General features: G+C 47.5%; 1 long non-coding RNA gene across 1 annotated transcript in view; it reads right to left on the bottom strand.

Annotated features, from left to right (window-relative positions):
- Positions 1–23,657, bottom strand: part of LOC113562611 — a 64,612-nt gene that overhangs the window by 33,024 nt on the left and 7,931 nt on the right. The gene's annotated exons all lie outside the window — the stretch shown is intronic.

Here is a 23,657-nt window from a genome sequence, read left to right as displayed (position 1 = left end):
CCGCTACCCCTCGAAGACAGTTGAGATTCATCCGCTATCCCTCGGAGAGGAGGGAGTTGAGAAGCAGCTGGCCGGTAGTGAAGCCTGAACATGGAGGTCGGGACGGACTCAGAGGAGTGAACCAACATGGAGATTGGGAAGGACTCAGAGGAGTGAACCAACATGGAGATTGGGAAGGACTCAGAGGAGTGAACCAACATGGAGGTTGGGAAGGACTCCGAAGAGTGAACCAAAAATGGAGGTTGAGAGGGACTCAAGTGGAGTGAACCGACGATTTGGAGACATTCGGGGACGAATGTAATGTCAGGCTGGCCGAGCTGTAAGATCTGGAAAGATAGTCGAGACCGACAGGTCGTATAGAGGATCGGAATGAAAACAAGTTGATCACAACAGTAGGAGTATTGGCTGTACAGCCTAAGACCTAGGCGTGTGAACCAGGGATCCCGGAGAGTTCGAGTTCAAATCTAAGACAGTCTCCTAGTTATTTTTCGCCTCTTACAATTCAGAAGTGGGATAAAATCCGCTACCCCTCGAAGACAGTTGAGATTCATCCGCTATCCCTCGGAGAGGAGGGAGTTGAGAAGCAGCTGGCCGGTAGTGAAGCCTGAACATGGAGGTCGGGACGGACTCAGAGGAGTGAACCAACATGGAGATTGGGAAGAACTCAGAGGAGTGAACCAACATGGAGATTGGGAAGGACTCAGAGGAGTGAACCAACATGGAGGTTGGGAGGGACTCCGAAGAGTGAACCAAAAATGGATGTTGGGAGCGACTCAGAAGAGTGAACCAAAAATGGAGGTTGAGAGGGACTCAAGTGGAGTGAACCGACGATTTGGAGACATTCGGGGACGAATGTAATGTCAGGCTGGCCGAGCTGTAAGATCTGGAAAGATAGTCGAGACCGACAGGTCGTATAGAGGATCGGAATGAAAACAAGTTGATCACAACAGTAGGAGTATTGGCCGTACGGCCTAAGACCTAGGCGTATGAACCAGGGATCCCGGAGAGTTCGAGTTCAAATCTAAGACAGTCTCCTAGTTATTTTTCGCCTCTTACAATTCAGAAGTGGGATAAAATCCGCTACCCCTCGAAGACAGTTGAGATTCATCCGCTATCCCTCGGAGAGGAGGGAGTTGAGAAGCAGCTGGCCGGTAGTGAAGCCTGAACATGGAGGTCGGGACGGACTCAGAGGAGTGAACCAACATGGAGATTGGGAAGGACTCAGAGGAGTGAACCAACATGGAGATTGGGAAGGACTCAGAGGAGTGAACCAACATGGAGGTTGGGAGGGACTCCGAAGAGTGAACCAAAAATGGATGTTGGGAGCGACTCAGAAGAGTGAACCAAAAATGGAGGTTGAGAGGGACTCAAGTGGAGTGAACCGACGATTTGGAGACATTCGGGGACGAATGTAATGTCAGGCTGGCCGAGCTGTAAGATCTGGAAAGATAGTCGAGACTGACAGGTCGTATAGAGGATCGGAATGAAAACAAGTTGATCACAACAGTAGGAGTATTGGCCGTACGGCCTAAGACCTAGGCGTGTGAACCAGGGATCCCGGAGAGTTCGAGTTCAAATCTAAGACAGTCTCCTAGTTATTTTTCGCCTCTTACAATTCAGAAGTGGGATAAAATCCGCTACCCCTCGAAGACAGTTGAGATTCATCCGCTATCCCTCGGAGAGGAGGGAATTGAGAAGCAGCTGGCCGGTAGTGAAGCCTGAACATGGAGGTCGGGACGGACTCAGAGGAGTGAACCAACATGGAGATTGGGAAGGACTCAGAGGAGTGAACCAACATGGAGATTGGGAAGGACTCAGAGGAGTGAACCAACATGGAGATTGGGAAGGACTCAGAGGAGTGAACCAACATGGAGGTTGGGAGGGACTCCGAAGAGTGAACCAAAAATGGATGTTGGGAGCGACTCAGAAGAGTGAACCAAAAATGGAGGTTGAGAGGGACTCAAGTGGAGTGAACCGACGATTTGGAGACATTCGGGGACGAATGTAATGTCAGGCTGGCCGAGCTGTAAGATCTGGAAAGATAGTCGAGACTGACAGGTCGTATAGAGGATCGGAATGAAAACAAGTTGATCACAACAGTAGGAGTATTGGCCGTACGGCCTAAGACCTAGGCGTGTGAACCAGGGATCCCGGAGAGTTCGAGTTCAAATCTAAGGCAGTCTCCTAGTTATTTTTCGCCTCTTACATACTGGTGAGTCGCATTTGCTTCGGGCCGATTACCATCTGGAGGCGCGATGCGCCTAAAATAACCGCTCAAGCGTGCACTCGATTGTGAAATCCGGATCGCGAAAAGTGCGAGCGTGCGTGCATGCGTGCGTGCGTGCGTGCGTGCGTCCGCATCCGTGCGCTCGTTCGTTCGCGTTTGGCGGATTAAAACTCTCACGCGGAGCGGCGAGTTAGTCGCGTTGGCGTCGGTGCTCCCTCGGGGAGCGAGTAATTGTCTAACAACGGCGTGCCTCTCGACTCCCGTGATCGTCGTTTACAGTTTTGCACCATGCAAACGGCCTCTCGAGGCTTTACGGATTCCAAACACGAGAGTGTTCCTCGTAATTTCCCGCGCCGCGAAGAGCGCGGCGCATAAATATTTACTCGCCCAGCCAGAATAAATCCCGTGCGCGCGCGAGCGCGCGCGGCGTCGACAGAAGTTACGCGCTCGAGGGATTTCCGGTTTCTAATGAACAGACGTTTTTACCTGGCACGTTTGCGAGCCGAGACCCATGTCTTGCGCATCATCTTTCTCTCGTTTTTAGTTACTTGTACAGTGAAATAAAGCGTTAGATAATGTCAGCTTAATTGCCGACCAAAGTACTAAATAATTTTATTAATTTTTTATATGTCGTGTTTAAACATTGAAAAGTATTATAAACGAAAATATATTTAAACGTAATAGGTTCCGAGCACGCATGCATTTGACGTTATCGATACAGCGTGTTGAAAACGTCAGCGATATGTATCTAATATGTTGGTTCGTAGTTGACATATCGACACCAATAAACCGACGTTATCTAACGAATCATTTCACCCCGCCGTACACATATGCGCGTCCAAGCACGATACGAATAAATCTGCGTGCGTATCGCGTTAAACTCGCGATAAAATAAACCGCCGCGAATAATCGCACGCGGACGCTGCTGTTACATCATCGCGGGACAAGTAATGCGATATTATCCCGACAAAACGGGGCTTTCGCCGGTGCAGATGAAAGAAACACGACAACGCCGAGGCCTTCAATCTTCTCCTCGCTCAGCCACACGCATACCCGCGCGCGGTACACGCCTAGCACGCATGTGTTTAACCCGAATGCGACGGCTGCCGACGTATCATTCGTGGCAATTTTTCCCAGTTAAGTCCGGCAATTAGGTAAATAAAGCTACCTGTCAGTGCATAGCCGCGATTGTTGCAAATAACTCTGTAGCCACGCGTAATCACGCGCGCTCGCACTCGCGTAGACTCGCGCGTTTACGCGTTTCCCACCGGGAAACGCTCGGACATCAGCGTAGAGATCGTGACTCGCCCTTCGCAGTCCTCTTCCTCTCCTCGTCGAAGGGAAATCGTCTCCGCGTCGTGTCCGATAATCGCGCGTAACTCTTGGACGTACTGATTGATGCGTGGAGAAAACGCTTGTTTCCGCGATGTTTCCAGAGAAAAAAAAGGGAAAAAGACACATGCAGCAATTCCTCCAACGGACGCCACGCTCTTCTCGGATTTATTTTACGTTTTTGTCGATTCTGCTCCTTCGTTTCGCCCGGAGTCGAGATCGGGAATCCCCCGGCCGTCTACGCCGCTGCATCCGAGAGTAAAGCGTTTACAGTATTGTACAATTACCTAGACCGGGATTCCATGGTCCTGCCACACCTACACCTACGCCTCGGCTTGACCCGGGAGGGCGAGTACGCGCATGTACACGCGTATGAGAAGCGCGTGTGCACGTGTATGTAATGCGCCGCGCGGCTTACGAGTTAGGTCCGAGCATAATGCGCGGTCGTGCGGCTTTGGGGGCCCGGAGGCGCTAACATGAAAATCGTATGGTAATGGGGTACCATGGCTCCCCCCAGCGCGAGGTCGAGTCCGTGTAGGAGCCCAGTAAGTCCACGGTAAGTCTAGGTTTCTTCCTAGTATTAGCGAACCAGGGACTAGAAGAAAAGAGAGGCGCGGGATAGGGAGTCGGGGGTGTGGGGTATGGGATGAGAGAGGGAGGAAGAGAGGACTCCGAGGCCCTCTCGAGGAGAGTCCGTGGGCTCGCGTGCCTCCGATAATTATACGCTCGAACCGAGTCTTGGAAGTAGGAAAGAAAGAGAAAGAGAGAGCGAGAGAAAGAGAAAGATAGCGCGAGGAGGGGTGGGCCGGGGGGCCCGAGGGGAACGGTGAATATCGAGTCTGCGGTTCGACAGGGTCGGAGTTGACCGGCGTCTAATCGATTCCGCCGCCTCGACATGGAAATTTCTTCGAGAAGCCCGCGGGGCTACCCTTCCTTCGCAACACCTACCATCTTGCGAGAACTCCTTCGCGGCGGCATCCTGTCCCCCTCTACCCCGCTTCCTGCATCTGCCCTGTATCTCCTCCCTGTACCCGCGTCCGTCGCGCGACCCACCGGACCGAGCGGAGGTTCGATGATCCTCGTCGATGACGTACTCGTCGCGCGGATCAACCGCTTGCTTCTGATCGTCACCGTTCGGACGTTTCGTGATCTTGCGCACTTGCGCGCGGATGGATGTCAATCAGTCCGGTCCGTTAATTGACAGGTTGGCGATATAAGACGGCTCCGAGGCACCCGATGTTTTCAGGAGGACGTAATTAAACTTCATTTGCGTGCTGACAACGCCCTGCGTCAAACACGGATCCGAGGGAATTTTCATCCTTTCCCTTTTTCTTTTTCTTTTTCCCTCGGCCCGCGGGGTATTATTCCCATTTTAATTCCTGGGGCGGAACGCGCAGCCGATGCAACTTACCTAACTGTATAACCCGGAATAATTTTCATAATCTTTGCCATAAACAAGCGCGCTGCCAAGTGTTTATGTATGAAAAGAAATTATATTTAATCATGGTGCACTCGTATCACGCACACACACGCGTTATCCTTCCAAAGGCACATCAATGACCGCTTAATGATCACCTTTCGTTTACATTAATGATGGTAAAAAATTGAAACGAATAAAATACTTGGGCGACTTGCGCTGTATTCGAACTAAAATAACAACGTAAGCACGATCTGACGGAGATGCCAGGTTTAAAGCCGTGTTCTTAAATGGCGTACAACTTAATAATATTAGGAGTCTCCGATGCTATTTGAAATAAACATCCGGAGTAAATCGACCGAAAAAGTTTTAAAGCACCAATCTCACCACTAAGTAGTGGTACGATTACGAGAATAAACTGGCACTTGGTCGCTTAATCGATCCGCTTTCTTCGAATTTTCAGGCTTTAAATACCTCATTACGCTTTGCGGAGGTTTATGAGCCGCGCTGCTGTCCCCGATTAAAATGAGCGCAATGAAACAAACGCTTTTAAAGTCACGAAGGCCATTTACATTGTACATAACGAATTTCGTGACTTCGCCGCGAGCACGAAGGAATGAAGACAAGGCGGCGCGCAGCCCTTAAAGTTACACCGACGAAACCCCCATGAGCATTATGAGCGCGCGCGTTTTCCCGGTAACATTATAGTCCACAATTAAAGCGCAAACTTCAAATGGATACCGGGACATCCTATCGCGCGCGAGCTGATCAATTAAATTTAGACGTACTCTCGGAATTACGTGCACCCGTAATTTAATTCGTTTAAACACAACCTTGGACGTTAAAATCGGATAATTACTCGATCGAGAAAGGTCCGATAGGAATCTCGTTTGATCCGAGCGGTTGTCCCTGGTCTTGAGAGAGGGCTCAAGAAAAATACTACGTATCCAGACACCTCGCGCCCTTGAAAACCGCCAAGCGCGTCGGGTGCGCTTCCGCTGTGCTCGATCGAACGTTCGATCTCACGCGGGAGACGGAATCCGTCGTCTCGCGTGCCGGCTAATCGAGCGTGACGTCAGACGGTCCGCCGGACGAAGAGGAAAGGGTGGAGGAGAAGAACATCAAGGAAAAAGGAGAGAGAGAAAGAGAAAGGGACACCGTTGTCGAACCACGCGCGTGGACGTTCACGCGGAAATCGGAAACGAGGTTCCGGACAGTAGTGTCAACAGATTTGCCACCCTGCCCCCTGGTGCTCCCCCGTCCGGAGGAAGTAACGGGAAACGGAGATCGATAGGTCGGGAAGGGGAGGGAGCCGGAGGGTGGCCGGACGGGCAAGTGGAAGCGGGTTGACTCGGTGGTCGAGCCAAGGGTGGGCTCACGATCAAATATTAAGTCTTATCTGGCGCCGCTTTACCCGGAGCTCGCCCTCGCTCCTCTCACCCCCTCTCACCCCCTCTCGCCCTGCCCGCAGCTTTCCACGAGACGTTCCGTCTCGCTCTCGCTCTCGCCTAATTATCCCCGCCAGTTCTGCCTGCCTCTCCTCCTCCGCTGTCGATTTCACCGCACCTCCCGCGCGTCCATTCCGTAGCCGCGACCGGCCGATGAAACCACGCACGTTGAGTACAGAATACATAAAAGTACCTAGTTTCCTCTCGCTTCGACTTTGTTCCGCTCTTTTTCGGCCGTTCTCTCTCTCCCTCCCTCTCTCTGTTTCTCTCACATGGCCGCCGAGAGACACACTACCCTCCAGCAGCTTTTGCCCGCGCACTCTTACCTTCGATCGCCGGACGTTAATAGCCGTCACCCCCTCGGCCGCTTCTCTCGCCGTCGCCGGATCGTAATTAAGAGCCGGGCAAAGACGGTGCGAACGAAGGACGCGAAGGACATTTGCGCGCCTTGAGAAAAAGTTTCTCCCACGCGCGGCAGTAAAGAACAAAATGTGGCAGCGGTAAATACGCAGCGGATAGGGTAATTCTCCCTTCGCAATGGACGGCACATATATGTACTGTAATTACGCTTGTAATTGATGCTCGCCTATCACGTCGAGGCATTCGTTACGCGAGTTCGTACAAAACTTCGTGTTTCTGTCTAGCCGCGAATCTCGCGTCGCGTCAAAAATAAAAAAAAGTACGTACGCGGCATGATAATTGAGCTGGTCAATGCACTCCGTGATACGTAGATTATTAACGGATCTAATATCGGAGTTCAGGAGGGCAGACGCGTTGCTCTAGTTTTTTTTTTGCGAAACATTCACAATGTACTTGTCGCAATTTTGAGAGTCGCGAGTCGGTTATTGACTTTTCGAAATAATAATAAGTATAATAAAACACACTATTATCGACAAATTTCTATTTCGTAACATCAAATTTCGCCAGCATTTTCTTGCGACATGTCCTGTGACATATTCCTTAGCGTCTAATATTGCCAAAATCTAGAAATCTAAAAAAGACGCTAATATAATCTTCCTGTGTGTAAATAATTGGTAATATGTCAGTTAGGTAAAATAATCTGTTTTACAATCTGTTAAAGAAATGGTTGACTCGTTCAATTTGATTATGAATTCGCGACCGTTCGGTTGAGTCAAAATAGATGTACGTAAATGTCGCGAAATAATAAATGTCGAATGAAAAAAATATCGAATAAATAACTATATCGAATAACTATATTGTTCAATAACTCACACTTAACATACACCTATGTACCTATATACGTGTATATATAACATCATTATAAATTTTAGCATTCTAACATGCACGTGTGTTGATTATTCATTTCTTCCAGTATTAAATAGAACAGATAAAATAGAACAAAATCTCACTGCCTACAAAACTAACAAATCGGAATGAAGTCTCATACACACATTGTTGCAATACATGCATCCTTGCAAGATGCGCTTACGTTGGCGTCTATCTAATTAGCGCTCTCGACGCGGAGGTTGCGCTTCCGTTTTCCGCATCTTCGACGTACACTTTCGGGTCGTTCGCGTTTCATTTGACCCGAATTGGAATCGCGTATTCAGGGGAAACGAACGAGACGACTCGGTCGGAGGGGTTGCCGGAGGGAAACGAAATAGAGGGATGGCAGTGGCGTCCTCGTTACGCGAAAACGAGGACGAAAGCGTCTCGAGGATTGCGATCCGATTGAAAATTCTTTCAGGTCCCCGAGATCCTTGCGCGTTTGCGGGATTGGTCGGCGCCAGTGGAAAGAAAGTTTTTCCCTAATGACCGAGCCGAAGTGGTAACCGTTAATTTGGACCAGCCCGACCACCCCCGTGCAATCGTCTCCTCATCGTCCTTTCCTTCCTTTCTTCCCCCATAGTCACCCGCCCCGACCTCTCACATCGCACTCACAGGGTGACCCAGAAAAACAATGGCAAGCTGGTCCAAAAGTCGATCGCTTTTACAGGATCGATAAAGCTGCTGATCGAGTGATGGTTTTATGACATTCAACAAAATTCTTATTTTATCTTATTTAATAACACTTTCTAATTACAGATTATTGCAAATATAAAGAGATTAATTGAAATATATTAATTATATTTTTCAAAGACTGACTGTGTTATTTTAATGAAAGATTAAAACATATTTTTTATCATGTGAAATGATACACGCAGCATCTTAACTTATATATACAGGGTGTCCCGGGTTTTAACCGACAAACTGCGGGAGCATATTCTACTAGTGGAAATAAGAAAAAATTCTTATATCGAGTTTGCTTAGAAATGCTTTATTACAAAGTTATAAACCAATATTGAAAAGAAATATCAGATAAGTAACAACGGATTTTTTCACAAAAAGAAAAATTATCTACGCAATGATTTAGTGACGCATTTCAAAATGTTGTCCTTGCGCATCGATACAAGCTAGACATCGACGTAGTACAGAATTTGTTACGGTACGACATTCCTGAAAATTTTGTTGCATCTCAGTAACTGAATTAGTAATTCGTTGCTTTAAATCTATCTGGTACTCTCCTGTTAGGAAATCTACGTCGATACTCTCGTACGGTAGCTCGTGCATTTCCGTCACAGAATCCGTACACGAAATGAATATCGGTGTATTCCTCATTTGAAAACACTTTTGGCATTCTGATAGTAATTGCTAGTTGACACGACGATTGAAATCTAACAGCTACTGTTGTGAAAGTAACAATCATACTGAATCGTTTCAACATAGTGAACATGAATACATATGAATACACGTAACATAAACATCTTCGACCTTCCAAATTCTACACCATGTTCCGTTGTTACTTATCTGATATTTCTTTTCAATATTGGTTCATAACTTTGTAATAAAGCATTTCTAAGCAAACTCGATATAAGAATTTTTTCTTATTTCCACTAGTAGAATATGCTCCCGCAGTTTGTCGGTTAAAACCCGGGACACCCTGTATATATATATATATATATATATATATATATATATATATATATATATCCTTTCATTGCATCTTTGGTGTTATCACTACCGGCACAGCTTTGACTAGTGCGTTAGAGACAACTTTCTGTTACCGTATACAAATGTTCCACGAAAATAAAGGATGCAGTAGGACGAATGCGTGTAAAATGCAGTAGGACGAATGCGTGTAAAATGCAGTTTCTTTTTGCTTTCTCGTCCTCGTTCGAGCGAGTCGAAGCTCTTTACTACCGTGCTAGTGCCAGAAACCACCCACCACGCGTACAACTAATTCCTGTCTCCCGCGCTGTAAATATGTTCGCGTAATCGATATCGAGCGAGTTTATGCGCGGTGAGAAAAGCACAATGCTGAAGCTGGGGACGGTCGTAAGTTTGTAATTTACACGTGCGCGGATGTCGGCGCGGACAAACGGCGATCGCCCCCGACACAGCATATTTATATACGTGCTCTAGTGTATCCCAGTTGGCTGCGTTATCGCTAAAGATCCAATTGGCAAGCCAATAAGCACATGTGAAACCACAATGTGCAACGATGGGTAGCCTCGAATTTACGTCGCGCGCGCGCGCACCGACTATTATAGAACGAGAAATGACAGTAACAAGAAAGCAACGATGTCTTCTTCTTGTCCCTCAAGCATCGCCTCCATCGCGGGATTGTATTCATCTTGCTAACGCTATTTATACATGCGCCGCGCTCGCCAGCGTAATGTCCCGCGAAGCGAATAACCGGATTAATCATCGCGCCATCTCGGATGCACCTTTTCTGTTCCTGTTAACTCGAACACCTCGCTAACAAAGAATTATTTCGTGTTCACGTCGCGAATTTAAAGATAGATCCGTTCAGTGCTGAGTTTCACTTATGATTCTTTACATCGGAATGGCATTTCGCATTATCGCGCATTAGGACTTGCTTGATCACATTTAGCATCAAGCGCACGGATAAAATTTTAGAAAGAAAACCGTGTAATACGTGTCCGGATTTTTCGGTTGAATTCTGTTGAGCTCTGACATGAATGATTGAATCACGCTGTTGGGTTCTTGTATCTTTGAAAAAGACGTTAACGCTCGCTCGTTTGGAAATTTATTTAAGACAACGCGATAAAACTGATATAACGACACGATTATCGCTTGTGACCGAAAACTGTGACTAAAAAAAAATCAAGCAAGAAGGAACGAAGTGACAGCTGAATCCCGAACCGCGGTTCTTTCTCAAGCACTGAGTATCGTCTTGCGGAGAGGCCAAGGATAGCCGCCCCGGATTGGGGGTGATTTCTGAAACGGGATAGCGCGGCAGTGGTGGAGGAAGCGAACAAAGATGCGCAACTCGCGGCTAGAGAAGTGAGAGAAGGAAGGAGAGAATGAGAGAGAGTGCAAAAGAGAAAGAGAGAAGCGAGCTCTCGGGGGTGGTCGAGGCTCTCGCATTCTTTTTACCGAGCGGAACGCCGCCGGCGGAGGCAGTGAGAGCGTCGCCTATCGATTTTTACTTCTAATGAATTCGAGCTAAAAACCTCTCTTTCTCTCTCTATCTCTCTCTCGCTCGCTCGCCGCCCTAACCGCGACCGCCACCCTCGTGCTTAGACCACGCCGCCACCCTCTGTTCCACGAACCACGCCAATCACTGCGCGGCATAATTACACCGCCGAGCAACGCGTGCGATTCTGGCGAAGTCGTGTTTCTTAGCCTCCGTGCACTGCAGTAAAAAAGAAAGGAGATATAAACAGGGAAGAGGCCAAGGGGTGGAATGGGCGGCAATGGTAAAGGGCAAGACACCGTGCACGCTGGGGGCAAGTAATGTGGCCTAGGAGGGTAGGTCACTTAATTATTTCCTAGCGTCGATTTTAATGAATCTAATATCGCGAATTTAATTCGCCGAGCCAACTTTCAATGGAGGAGTTAGCGTAACGCTTGAATCATGTTTTTAACTCCGATAGAACGATAAATTAAGAGCGATTGTTGTCTGATCGTTAAATGTGCGCGTCGTTAACCTGGCGTCGGATTAAAAGTAGGTCAAACGTTTACTCGTGCATTAGGCATACGTTAGAAAATTTATTAAATTTACATAAAGAAGCTTGTAACCAACAAAATTTAGAAATGGAAATTAAAAGAAATGAGGTGACTCATTTTGATTGGAATTAATGCTATGTGAATAATCGAAGAATAGAATATACTTATATCAATTTTTACTATATGAATATTATACTATTTTATCAATTTTTTCCTTCACGTCTCTCAAGCATGTTAAAAAAGTTAGATAAATTCTGCATATTAATTCTTTGATTGCATTTTGCAAAATCGCGATATTCATTCGATATATTTTATTAAATTTCCTTGGAAATATCGAGTATCGAATTTTCTAAGACGATTAATGTTCAAAACGAACTGTGAAATATATCCGCATGAAGGAAAGATTATTAAGAACGATCGTGCAGGGAATATTCATTCGAGATTATGAATGACGGATGCTCGACTGCTTTTAGCTATCCCGCCGATTAATGAACGCATAGGTAATCACATTCCGCGCGGAGTGCGCACAGTCTATCGGGTAGCAGTCGCGCCGGAATGCCGAATCGCATTCAGATTTCATATCGAGCGACAGTTTCAGGCGCATGTTAGTTGAAAGGTGAAAAAAAAAACAAACGAGCGAGCACGTTGGAAGGTTGTCGACTCGCGGAGAGTGTGACGTGTGTCATATCCGGTGTTACGGAATCCGGGTCAGCGGATGAAAACGGCGCGGAATAAATCACATTACGGAAGGGAGACAGCCCGCTGATGAACGTATCTAAATTCGTGCCAGTTGCTTAACGCGATTCACACATTAGGAATCATTCCGAATATCCCGGCGCCGGCGTGTGCGTGCGTGCGTGTGTGGCGCGAGACGCGCACACGCACGCAGTTGATGTCCCGACGTGCCGGTTCGCCGCGCGGTTACTACGTTGATGCACCGCGCAGGAATAGATTGCAACTTGTTGCCAGATGTGCAGTGCAAATAATCGAAATCGCAACTTCCGCCGAGAGACTCGCGGCTTTGATTGGGGCGCGACTCCGCGATCGGAACTCCCATCCCCGTTGCATTGAAGTCTCCTTGCGTCAACTTTCTGATTACGTTCCGTTACGACATTGCTCGTCGGAACAATCACAATCGCTAGGCTGGCAACGTTAAACCTGATTTATTTGACGAGGATACTTTTTTACATCAAGCTGATTCGCCGGAAGAATTCGCTCCTTCCTTTTGTTTCTCTTTCTCTCCCTCTATATGCGTATAACTTTTATGAAATATTTATAATTTTCTATGTTAATACTTAACTATAATTTTAATTTAATAATATTTTTATCTAGTGTTAGTATAATATGGCATGTTACGTGACATTTATTCTGGCTTCGTCTACCAACTTATCCTATTTAATTGCAACGTATTTTTACACGGAGTCGCATTCACACCAGCGCGAAAGAACAGAAGCAATAGAAAATCCAACGAGGCACAACGAGATCTCTAAATTGAATCAAGCGCGGGCGCGAATTCGAGAGTCGTACGGAGAATCGATCGTACAGTCTCCGAGACACCCCACCCACGGCGCGAATTCTTGCTTAAGGTTTTACGAGTGCCTCGGGGTGAGAATCGCGTATAATGCGCGAAACCGGTTCGGAAATCCATCCCTTTAGGAGCCGCTAACTCGGCCGTGTTACCGCGGCGCAATTATCGGCGAGACATCGAGATAGGCTATACATACGTACATATACATGCATACACACAGAGAGACGGCGATGGCAACCCTCTTGGGACGAGGGAACGTTAATTGAAATGAAACCGTGCGAACGAAAAATTCGATGGGGCGAATTTTATGTCGGTCCTTTTCCTCTTTCCTCGTTCTTGCCCTCGAGCCCTTCGCGTCTCGTTCCTCGACATCGCGTTACTCGCGCGATAACCGCAACTCTTCGAGAATCAGATTGCAGCGTTAGTTCGTCATTCATGTCGCTTTCTGGAAGATCGTTCTTCGTGCGAATTTTGCATGGAACCGCTCCGGAAACGACAGCAGCCGACAGTCAGATGACATAAATCATTAATGTCCTCGGGAAGAAAGTTACGCGCGAGTGCGCTCGTTCGTCGAAATACTCCGCGCGCTAAATTCTCGTATCGCAGTCTGGAGAATATTAGCGCAAGAAACAGTCCGTATAAATTGTCGACCGGGGACAAAAATACATCGAGATTCCAGATACTCTTAATTTGCGAGGACAGACACGTTTCATCGGCTCCGCGATGATTAAAACCCGACTTTATCGCCTGGAACAAACTCGGAGCGCGGAAAGCGTAGAGCGCGCGAGAAGCAGGAAGTCATTTTTATTTCTGGTCATTAACCCGGTTAACCCGCGCTAATTAAAGGGGACACGAGCGATTTGCAAACGTGCCTCCGAGGTGCTGCGCGTCGATCGAAATCCCCGACACGTCGCGCGAGGCAGCAACTTGCGGCGGGCGAGATCGACGATCTTGTCTCGGCTGGGTATCGATCGAGACGATCACGCGAGCCGCTCTCGATGACACGAAGCGAAACGCTAGCAACAAATTGCCGTTAACGTGTCGTGACGCGACGAGTGACGAGTCGGTGCTCGACCGCGGTAATTATCGTAATTATTGCAATTAAACGTCGCGTCGCGCCAACTGTTAATTACCGACCGGCCGGCTCGGTTTCCCAGAACGTTCCTGCAGTTTTGTGTCGCGCGAAACGAATTTACCGCCACGTACCACATTGTTTACCACGAGAGAAACGGCACGGTCGCCTCTTTCTCTTTCGCGCTCGCCCCGCTAATGGTACGCTATAAATATAAAACTTTCGGCATACATATATATCTATATGTCCGTACACGTTCGAAGAGAGAAAGAGCCGTGCGGCGTCCCCGTTGTTTCGACGCGCCGCAATTTATGCCCGCACCGCCGACGCACGCTTGTCGCGAATACGGCCGACCTCCGTATTGATTGATATCGAAGGCTTTAATTATAATAACATCGATGCCGCGCGAGTCGGGATTTACGGCCGCCGACGCGTGTGTGTCACGAGGATTTCCAAACTCTATTAATACACGTCGTGTTGCTCGAGCGCGACGTCGCTATAGGTGGAATTACGCATGATGATGTATGCCACTATAGAGCCCTCACGATTAACAAATTATCTAAACGGGTTACGTCGATCGAATCCGTAAAAAATGATCGTGAGAGATCTTCCTCGTCGAGAGGAAAACCCTTTAGAAAATAAGATTGACCAGTAAGGAGATTTACATAAAGGGTTTCAAAAAATATTAGAGCATTTTGGAGGAATATCCAGGACTCTCGTTTGTTCGTTTCCAAACAATTTATCCTTTCATTATTCTTGCGCCCAGTTCTCTCATCTCGCTTATCGTCCTTAGCTTCAACGAGAAGGATTTTAAAAAGATACGCAAGGTCGCAAGGTCCAAGTGGAGGCTGCAGAAGTATTCATCATCGATCACACGAGTGACACAAATCTCGTAAATTCACTCAGACTCGCGCGCGTCCTCCACGTGTTGCGGGCTTAAATCTAACGTCGCGTCGATCGCGGCTAATCGGATTTCCCGTAGCACGGCTACGATGGCAGCGATAATGGGATTATCGAGGGGTCAGCACTTAATTACACCGATGCGTATGTCGATGCATGCTGCAATCTTCCACTCTTGGCTTTGTAACGACGCTTGAGAATCTTTACGTGATTCTTACTGCAAAATTCTTCGAATTAAACTAGATTCATCAGAGTTAAGCTGATCTTCGATACTTATTTGCGAGAGTTCCAATTTATATTCCATCAATGATCTCGTCCGAAATTATGTGCCATATCAAATTGTCCGCTGCGATTCATACGGATCGCACAATAACGTTCCAGATTTTTATTAACAGTGGACGCGCGCTGGCATCGCTTCACGAATTCTTCCACGGAGAACCTCAGATTCCCGATTCAACCCTCCGGAACGTGGACACGCGAGCGAGGAGACAGACGCGACAGACCGTAATTTTGTAGTAGCGAACGAAAAGAGGACGTTTTCCGAGACAGCAGGGTGGACGGGAAGCATGACGAGGGGTGGCGCGGGACGAAGAAGTGAAGGGGAGAGGTCGAGGGTATTCGTTAGGACGCGTTTCCGACGGTTAACTTTTCGATTGCGGGCAGGACGCGACGATGCCGTGTCGAGTGGAGACGATCGAAACCCAAGTCGAAATAACTCCATTTCGGGGCGGACGACGACGGATTACACGACGACCCTTACCTTCCGGGAAGAGCCGATCGATAGTCCCACCCCGGGCTCGACCTGGGGCACACAACGCAACGTCGATCGAATTCGCTAATCGTCCCCGGTCTCGTTCTCCATTGATCATTTCTCCTTGCGCGCCGCGGATGGAGAACAGGGAGGAGACTCTCTTCTCATCCTGGCTCCTCTTCTTCGTATCGGACTATTCAAGCGGCTCCTCTCGAGGCTAATTGATTCTCCGGAGGAATGCGGTAATTGATCAACCGGGCAAATTTATGGCCAAATAAAATCGCAATTAAACCGATTGATCGCGGATTCGGCTCGTTCATTTGGAACCGGTCGTGTTTCGCTTCAAGCTGCGAAAATTATGAGACAATCGACGCGTGTTCATCGATTTGATAATACTGCTTCATGATCACGAGTATGGTAATAAAAAGATTATCACCTCAATAATGAGATCATAATTATTTCTTTGAAAATGTTATATGCACGATGCGAAATATAAGAAAAATTGATATTAAATATTACAAAATGTTTATAAAGATTAGTTAAAAGAAATATATTTCAATAATTAGAAATTTCAAAATTATACTAAAATAAAACGTCGTTTGCTAATTTTAACTTATTCTTGCATGCGGGAGAATAATGCACCATCTTCGTGATGCTCGTTTCCCTTTCCGGAATTCGATATCGCGCAAATCTTTCAGCATCAACAGCCCCAAAAACCTAGCGCTCCTGGCATCGCGCAGAACCAGGCGAGAAAAAAACCGACGCGTCGATGCGTACGCGTGTAATCACGTGATCGCGTAACCGTAGGATAATAACAGACGGCGCCGGTTCGTTACAAATTAATGATCGACCCCGCGGAGGCTGTGGGGAGGCAAGAGGGGTCCGCCACGGCAATGGGACCCCGTGATTTCGTAACTGATTTCACGGCGTAGCTGCCAGCCTCCTCGCACGCACTCACGCGCGAATGCGCGCGTGTGAGTATATGGGCCTTATTGTGACGCACGCACATCTCGCCGGCACGCATCGACATCCGAGCGGATTTTCACGTGGTCCTCGCGTCCCTTTGTCTGTGTGCGACGTGAGAAACATTGTGTAAAGAAGCAAGACCCCCGATCCCGGGGGGCCTGATCGAAGCGATCGAACCTTTTCGGAAGGGCCCTTTCGAACTCGATATTCCTGTCCCTCGTGGGGACTACAGAGTCGGGGTGAATCGAACAGTTGCCACCTGCCAACCGATTTTCCAATTGTCTTCCAGGCGGCAACCAGCGTAAATCTGATGGTTAATAGCGTCTAATCACGTTATTGTTGTTTGTGCCATTCTGGAATCGTCACGTTCATCCAAACGTTCGCAAAAGAAACATTTTACATTTTACCTAATCCTAAGGCGCTTTCTCCAGTTTCTGTTTTGGTTCTTTTCGACGCACATGCAATCCTGTTTTTATTTTTTCATTCGTTTGAAATGCGATGAAAGATACATATCATGAAAGTATGTTACTTGCACTTAATCATTTTGGAGATATACCAGAGTAATTGCATAAATTCATACCGCATCATTCACACTGCGTGTTGTTCGTTGAAAAAGGAAGAGAGAATAGAAAACATTAGTTCGTAGACCCGTCTAATCCCGCAGGTACGTGGCTGAGGACGGTGTCCCAATATAACTTACGTTGAATGGAGACGAGCAAGCGGGAAGAAGAAGCCGGAGGCTTCGGATGGAAAACAGAGAAACAGCGCCGAGTCCTGGACTCGGGTAGCGGGGCAGAGGAAGGGGACAACCGGGTTGGCTCGTCGTATAAAGAAAGGATCGAATGGAAGGAAAAAGAGAGATAAAGGAGAACCGTGCGGGGCGACGGGAGAGGTGCCTCTCCTTGCGGATCAATCGATAGGGAAATATCGACATAGGGGTGAGTAGCGAAGGAGGGAGACGCGCGGGGAGAGGCTGCAAAAGGTGGGCAGGGAGAGGAGCTCTGAAGAACGGCTCAAGAAAAAGATGAAGGATACGAGGGTGCACAAAGAGGAAGGGAGAGCGAGACATCGGGGGCGACAACGGGGGAGGGTTACGGATAGATGCATAAGGGATGGCATTATTCGAGAAAAGGCGAGCCGGGCGGCGAGGGGATAGGAGAGAGGGCGGGGGGTGGTGACCGCCCCTTCCTTTGTTTGAATCGTATCGGTCGACACGAAAGCTCCTCGCGTCTTCGGGCGGTGGAAGCGAAAAATGTCGCACAATCTTCGCGAGTTGCACGCGCGCGCGCTTCGTGCTCGTTCCTGTGCAATGCAATTAACGTCTCGTTGCGCAAATTGTGAACGAGAGCGGTAACTCGTACTGATTTGGTTTCTTAAGACCCGAGGATTCTTAAGAAGGACGAGAAAACTTCGATGCTGCGCGACGAAAGGACGAAAGAAAATAAAACCGGAAACGAGACTGATCTCGAACGTCTTCTCACGATGATCCACTGAAGATCATGTGATCGAGAGAGGTTTTGCTTGAGATTTCGTTGGCGAACGCGGATCCTTCACTCAGGAGGAGCGTGCTCCCGTGGCGCGATACCCGATGTTTATCGCATTCGATGTGCTTTCATCAACGGCATGTACCGCTCAATTAGTATGAGAAAAACTCGGATTAGGCGAGTTATCTTGATCCTGGCAAAAAAGAAGCGGCCGCCAAGGAAACGAGGCGAGAACGGAGCTAAGGACTGTCCCTGAACGATCTTAAGCCGAACTTTCTTTAGACCTATTTCTCGCTTAATTCGAGGATCAACGTGTCCGTTTTTAGAAGATTAACGGCGCGCGAAAGAAGCTCTACGCAGTTTTCACGCGGAACCGTTTCTCTTTTTCTTGGATCAAATATCCCTTTTAATTTCGGATGCGAATTGTAACTCGAAGTATATAAAAATCAATCAACCCATGTTTCACGAATTTTCAGACAGAAAAATACCGGCATTTACTTGGAGATGCGTAGAGGAATCTCGAAGTGCGCGTCGCCGCGAGAATCATCCGTGTACATCTCCGTGCAGCTAATAAAAGCAACGCGAAAGAAGGGAAAGGGAAAGAAAGAGAATTCGAATTGAGCGAGTGGTGCATCGCGAGGAGCGAGAACCGGCGCGACTCCTCTCGCGATTGCGCATCGACGCGCGCGGGAATATGCTGATCGGTAAAATCGGCGATATCGATCGAGAGGTATTCTCACCTTTCGGTGCGCGGGCGCGGGGGGACGCTCCGCGTCGTCTATGAAATGTTCTCGGGTCGGGAACCTCGACCGTGGATTCGCCGTGAGCCGCGCAGCTTTGAAATGCAGTCGAACGACTCTCGATCTCGAGCGCAGTCTTCTACTCCTCTCTTTCCTCTCTTCTCCTCTCCTCTCCGCTGCGCTCCGCTCGCGCGCCCGTTATCGAACCCTATCCAGGTTCAGCGAAATCATGCCGGCGCGGCAATCGGATGACTCGCGGGCACGTACGCCGACGGATTTAAATTGCAAATTGATTTCGCTTCTTTGTAGTCAGCCACCTAGTGCGTACACCACCCATCTCCGATACGTGACGCGGTAGCCCGACGCGGCCGCATCTCGCGGCTCCACCTCCCCGGAGAGCGCGAACTCTTCCCGGAATAGGTACAGTGCCAATCTCAAACGTGCCGGATGTCCTGGCAGGTGTGCTGCGAGGCACTTCTTTCCGAAGGGACCGCGCCGCGACAAAGCGAGGCGATTCATCTGACGAATATACGCGGAATCCTGAAAGTCAATCTATTAATCGTGAAGAAGCGTTAGCCGTTCTTTATTTATTATCAAAATTTGCACGGCCAGCGAGGAATTTCTCTTGCTCCGGAGAGACAACTGGAAGGCAACTTCCGTCAGTCCCTCGCAAAACGCTCCGGCGAAGAAGGTGAAAGAGAATACGCAGATATGAAGCGTATCTCTCGCGACTCGGACTCATTACACGCGCTTCAACTGGAAGAATACGCGCGGATTAAAGATCGCCGTCGAAAAACCGGGTGGTCGCTTCTTCATGATCCTGATCTTCTTTCCCGATGTATCTTTTTTCGCGGCCGCCCACCCTCGCCCTCCCCCGTTTTTTTCGCTCGCACTTTGATACGGCGACGCGATACGCTTGCATGTATCATCGTTACACGCGATCCCGCATTCTCTTTCCCGCCGCTGCCGCGCCGCGAGGAAATCTTTAATGCGACGTTCAAAGGGAAGCAGTAAATTACAAAGTAACGAGGCCCGACAAAGGAGGAGGACTCTCAACCGCCATTACGGGGTGTACCTCGTTTAGCGCACGGCGAGAAAGAGAGAGAAAGAAAAAAAGAAAGGGAAAGCGAGAGAAAAAAATACGGTTGCATGAAGGTGGGCAACTAAATTATTCGCGCGTTCTATTTATAAGGAAATCTCGGAGAAACGGCATTTATAGCGATCGCGCCTGGTGGTTCATATTTTATATCAGCCACGGCTAAACGGAGAGACCGGTCCTTATTTTAAAACATTCTCGCGTTCGTTTCTGTCGTGCGAGAGCGAACGCGCGCGCGGTGTGGCCACGTTACGTAACCGCCTTTCGATCTGAATGCATATCCCGGTGCAACGGCAATAAAACACGTCGCGCGTCAATCATCGGATAATAACGGGCAATTACGATGTGGCAATTAAATCTTTTGCACCGCCGCCGTGAGCCAACCGCGCCGCGATTCGCCGGCTACATTGTCTGCAGGTAATACACTACGGCTGATTTTAATTACAAATTTTAATCGCGTTTCTTGCCGCGCGTGGCAACGCCGCCGAGTAGCGGCTCTCCGGCTCTTCGTCGAGGACGTGACGCGTTGTTTCGGGCTTTTTGCACATGGACGCGTCTACAGAAATAAATATGACGCCGCCCGGAGTAATTATCGTAATGATTATGGTCGATCAACACGTTGAGCAAACCCGGATAATTGCGGATATGCTAATGCTATACATTCGCATTTATTTGTTCGAATCATGTGACATTAACGCGGACTTTAAGTCGCGAGAATTTGCCGCGTTTCATCATCGCTCGATCGTCATTATCGCATTGTCTTATTTTCCATCGCGTTGCGCGATAAATCCATCGTGATTCTAATTTATCTTCTCAATCAGTGTGTGCTGAGAAGACGTATTCTCGTTTTTAATCATTTTTATGAGCAATAATCTGTTGCATAAGTATGTTAATTGCGTCATTAAAACACCTTTTTTCCGGAATGAGAATCGTATCTTATTTCTTCCATATTAATTTCCGTGAGCTTTTCTGTTAATTCTCCACACTAGTGTCAAATTGTCATCGCATCGCGTCGCGATGCACATCAAGGTGCTCGTGCAAAGCGGACGAGAAGAATGTCAGCTCTCCCACGGGCGTTGAAATAAGACTAGATCAAAATCAATCTTCCAGCTGCGACCGGCATACATAGTCACCCACGTGATTATCCGTCGTAAGTGTCTCCTTAATGCGTCTTCGAGTCTAATTTACACGGATGCAGAAGTCCATCGCAGAAATCGCGACGGTCAGCCCGTTTACCGTCTGCGACCTACGGCAGATCTCGTGTTGAGATGAAGAGGAAGAGGAGGAGGAGGAGGAGGAGGAGAGAATGATCTCCCCCTGCACTCTCTGTGTCCGGGCTATCGGGCCCGCCTAACGCGCGGCCTAACAATGAAACCTCGAGAAAAACGATCCTGGTTGAGGGCAGAGGCGGGAGAGGAGCGGCAGGAGGACGGGCCCCACGATGGGTTTCTTCGCGCGGCGCTTAACGACGATTTCGATCGTTTACGACTTTAATAATTTAGGCGCGGCTCCGCTCGCGAGGCTCGACACGTTTTCGGTCGTAAACCGCGCGACTAAATCCGTATTTATGGGGAAGAGCAGGCAGTCCAGCACGGCCCCACGGCCTATTCTCTCTCTTTCTCTCTCTCCTTTTTCGCCTTCGTCTTGGCCTGTTCTGCCTCGCGCGCTTCTCCGGCCGGTCTCGTTCCTGGCGAGCGGAACGAAGCGGGAACCACGGTGCGGCGAGCCGAATGACCGAAAAGGTCCGATGGAGCTAAAGCGGCCTGACCCTCTCGTGTCTGTAACGACTGATCGATCCGTGCTTGTCGCACGAAAAAAGACCCCCGCCTCCGACCTACGCGTTCGCGCGCGCGCACGAGCTCAGAGACCATTTGCATTCATTAATCAGTATGCAATTCATTAATCACATCTGCAGACGCGAGTTGCGCAACGCGCGCGCGTCAATCGCGAGCGCCTTACCGATCCGCGCACCGGGCGTTAATTAATTTGTTGTTCGTTCTCGGGATGATTTCAAGCGCGGTGACGTTGTCGCGACAATCGCTGCGCGAAACTAGCGAATCGAATCGAATCGCCCTGGCTGCTAATTATTTTTCAGTCCGACACTTTTCGCGCAATACGGTAAAAATTCGCAAATTAATACGGACTTGCGGCCGGAGATTTTATGATCTCACTGTCGATTTTATGAGGGCCAAGGCTGTAAATTCGTCAATTTAAATTCATCGAGCGAGGATTATCGATAGTTCACGGACTTCTATAATATTCGCATAATTTTTAAAAACGGTAGTTTAAACTGGAGCATCCACGATTTATGCGCGGCACTTGGAAGACGAAGATACGATCTGCTCATCTGCGCGTCGTGTAAGATTAAGAGCGATCGTACGCTTGCTGCGGGTACGTTTGCAGAGTTTAATGGTATAGTAAATATAGCTTAGCGATAGTTTTATGTCTTTCTAATGTGTCAAATGCTAAGTTGCTTCATAAAATATCAAATCTCCAGGATTCAATATGAAGTACTTCACGAAATACTGATCACGTGTAACGTATCGGCCTCGCGTCGATATTTATTAAAAAAACCGCATTATGTAAGAGACGTAAATCAGGAATGCGAAGGTATTCTTACCTAATCCTGCAGATGCCTGTGGAGAGCCGAAGCTTCGTATAATATTTTTATTGCGTGTTTGACAACGTGTTTAAATGAAACACGTTCATACCGTTCGCCTCTCTGCACCCACAGAAAAGATTTCTGGACTTAATGCTATTACTCTTTAATCTATCATAAAATAAGATCGCTATAGCGACAATCATATTTATTATTGAAAAGAAGCATATTTTAATCTTGAATAAAAAATTCGAAAATCTAGATTAAAATAATCTTGGTGCTACCTCATTCATTTTCTCAGAAGGATTTAGATACAAATTTGTAGCAAGTTCAAAATATTCTTGATTTAAGAATATTGTGAGATTTAAAAGACATCTTATTCTATTCTTCTAAGAGAATTTGTAGAATCTGCACAAAACGTCCAATATTTATGTGTTGCAATCGAAAATCGGGGAAGTGTTTCTGTTATTTACAATTAATAAGTGCAATACTCTACAAGAAATATTAAAAGATATGGAAATGTCTTATCTCGAATCTTATTTCTCAAGTAAGTATATTGTATATGCTTACTTACATTTCCATATCTTTTAATATTTCTTGTAGAGTATTGCACTTATTCATTGTAAATAACAGAAACACTTTCCCGATTTTCGATTGCAACACATAAATATTGGCCGTTTTATCCGAATAAAGGACGCAGAAGCGCCGAGTCGACGAGCGACTGTGAGAAAATGATGCGTCGACATCGACAAAGCCTACTATAAAGTGGCGCTAATATCAAATTATTCTACATACAAGAATATATAAGCATAAATTTGTATATGTTACTCTTGTTTCAAGACAGTAAGACAATTTTATTTAATTCGAGAGAGAAGAATAGAAATTACTGATTTAAATTAAAAATTGTTTTATTTTCATATTTTTTATACTTGTAATACGATTAAATTAGTCAAGAATATTTTTCGTCTTGTTATCAGAAATCTTTTCTGAGGGTGTGTGTACATATATTTTCGCCAGCGAGGACAAATCACGCCACGGGGATAAAGATGATCAGTCAAGACGGTCAGCTCAAAAAAGCAGCGCAAGTCTTCTCAAACCGTTCTCCTCAAGCTTACGACGTGCG

The sequence above is a fragment of the Ooceraea biroi genome, chromosome 9 (assembly GCF_003672135.1).
Source record: "Ooceraea biroi isolate clonal line C1 chromosome 9, Obir_v5.4, whole genome shotgun sequence".
Lineage (NCBI taxonomy): Eukaryota > Metazoa > Arthropoda > Insecta > Hymenoptera > Formicidae > Ooceraea > Ooceraea biroi.
This window is presented reverse-complemented; position numbering and strand designations above follow the sequence as displayed.